The sequence below is a fragment of the Triticum dicoccoides genome, unplaced genomic scaffold (genome assembly GCF_002162155.2).
Source record: "Triticum dicoccoides isolate Atlit2015 ecotype Zavitan unplaced genomic scaffold, WEW_v2.0 scaffold43800, whole genome shotgun sequence".
Lineage (NCBI taxonomy): Eukaryota > Viridiplantae > Streptophyta > Magnoliopsida > Poales > Poaceae > Triticum > Triticum dicoccoides.
This window is the reverse complement of record NW_021272419.1, coordinates 1-2249: the sequence shown is the minus strand read 5'-3', so window position 1 is coordinate 2249 and position 2249 is coordinate 1. Positions and strand designations below refer to the sequence as shown.

Below are 2249 nucleotides of genomic sequence, written 5' to 3'. Positions count from 1 at the left end.
TATATATATATATATATCCAACCTATAGATGGTTGTGCTAGCATTAGTTGACTATTAATAGCTCTGACATGGTAAGCTTGGAAGTATATATGGAGCTATACAATGGCTTCAGTGATCATGTGCTCCATTTTATGACATTATGAAAGTATGCACTCAAAGGGCAAACAGAAAATAATAGAGAACTAGATAAAAGTGTATATACTACCACACTGAATACGACGACGCACCCGCTTAACATGCCGCAGATTCTCCAGTGGGCACACCTGATTAAGTTGCCTGAAATGTCACTCACACTAACAAGTCACTGCCTAGAATATTACCAAAATGATTTTTAAAGTTTGTGTCCACACAAGCCAACAACATTCACATAATAGCACTTAAGCATGGAATTGTGAAACAAAATACAATTACAAATTAAACAAAAAGTGGGACTCGAATTTTATGTCACTTTTCTATGTAGATAAATTTACTAATCCACAATTCCACTTTTGTGAACAAAATTGCCACTTGAACAATAAAATTATTTTATTTACTTTTGAAATTTGTATCCACAAGTTGTGGTCTAAAACTTGAATTCAAAAGGTTACTAAGCTGTATTAAGCAAATATGAATTGAAATTGAATTCCTCTTTATGCTGTAATCGGCCGAACACGACAGCTATTTTTTACTCAGAGTTAGCATTAAACAAAAAAAACATCATTCCAAAGGTACACCATTGAATAAAAGCAATCCTTAAATATTAATATGTTCTTGCCATCAATTAGTTTGACAAAAAAGAAGGAATAGTCAGTAATACTGTCCACAGAATAACCTTGTTAGTTGCAATCCTCTACTGATAAATCCTAACCAAAAATACCAGCTGAATAAACAACGAATAGGAGCAAATTCATGTACCTAATGACAGTATTGGCTACCTTGGATTCAATCTTCGCAGCCACAACATCAACTGGCAACGAAAGGAAAAAAAGAATAGTGAGAATATGGTAATAGAATAGCAACAAAAACAACTATAGTAATAAATTAGTAATTAAAAGAGGTACCTGTAGAATGTGGGAGGGGAGTTAGGTTGCCGGCGACCTCGATAAGCTCCCACACCATGGTGGCCAAATTTAAATGGAAACTGAAGTCAAGAAACAAAGAACTCACTGTCTGATTCTTAATGCGAGAAATTGGTTGATCTAAAATTGCAACCTGTGGCACTGGACCAGTAAAAAAGCAATAAACAGGACAAGGAAGAAGTGGATTGATAAATTCAACAAATAGAGGAGGCGAGTAAGTAACCGCGGATAATGTGGAGGTCCGAGCCAAAGAGTTGGCGCAGGTATCATGTGTTGAGTTAAGAGCACACAAGCATCAACCATGAAAAAACAAAACCAACCTAATTAACCACGCACGGGGCATGAGGCGCATCATGACATCAGGAATATAAGTGCGCCTCCAAACTCCGATTCAGCTTATCCAAAACCAATGTCAACACTGGAGTACACAAAAAATAGAATTACAAACTACAGCAGCATCCTAGGCGTGTTTGGTTCTGGGGGCGGGGGCTGGGGCTGGCAACTACAAATGCCATACTCCATAGTGCAACCGGCTCCAGTAGATCCATAATATTTTGAGTCACAGGGCTACGATTCAACAAAGCGTTGCGATAATCACAGGTTCAATCTCAATACGATTCATCAACGCATTTGGGACGAAACAGCCTGAGAGGGGCGAGAGGGGGCGGGTGACCGGCTGACCTTGTGGTTCTCCGTGCTCGGGTAGAAGATGCTCCTTGGGGGCGGCAGAGGAGCTCACGGCCTCAGGTCGGGGAGCGCCTCCCGGCCGGCGTCGGCGGGCGGAGCCAAACCCTAAGGCGTGTTTCTCCGATCCTTCCGCCGGCGGTGGAAACGGGGAGGGAGAGTGGGCTTTTCTTTGATTGAGGAAGGGAACGCAAGACAGGACAAGGACGGCCAATCTAGGCCCACTGGCTTTCCAGGGCCCAGCCCACGACGGCGCATGTGCGTTTTGAACGGGGTCAGGCTGGCAATGGGGATTATCCATTGCATAATCCCAATTTCTCGTGAGAGCACATCGGTCAGGCTGCCAATGGGGATTATTCATACGGGTATTGGATCCCATCCCCGTCTCCATGACATCCTTATATCTGTCTGCGGGAATAAAAATAATCCTATCCCCATCCCTGTTCGGATTATTTATCCCGTAAGAAAACCCATACATGCAATTAACAACAATCTTCGATAGCATCT

At 42.2% G+C, this 2249-nt stretch overlaps 1 long non-coding RNA gene across 1 annotated transcript; it reads right to left on the bottom strand.

The window, feature by feature from the left end:
• Positions 1 to 205: 205 nt before the first annotated feature.
• Positions 206 to 1901, bottom strand: LOC119346607. The gene is made up of 4 exons (XR_005167834.1): positions 1740 to 1901; positions 1041 to 1120; positions 895 to 946; positions 206 to 276 (listed from the first exon to the last, which is right to left on the bottom strand). It is a non-coding gene; the product is annotated as an uncharacterized LOC119346607 (long non-coding RNA).
• Positions 1902 to 2249: the final 348 nt, after the last annotated feature.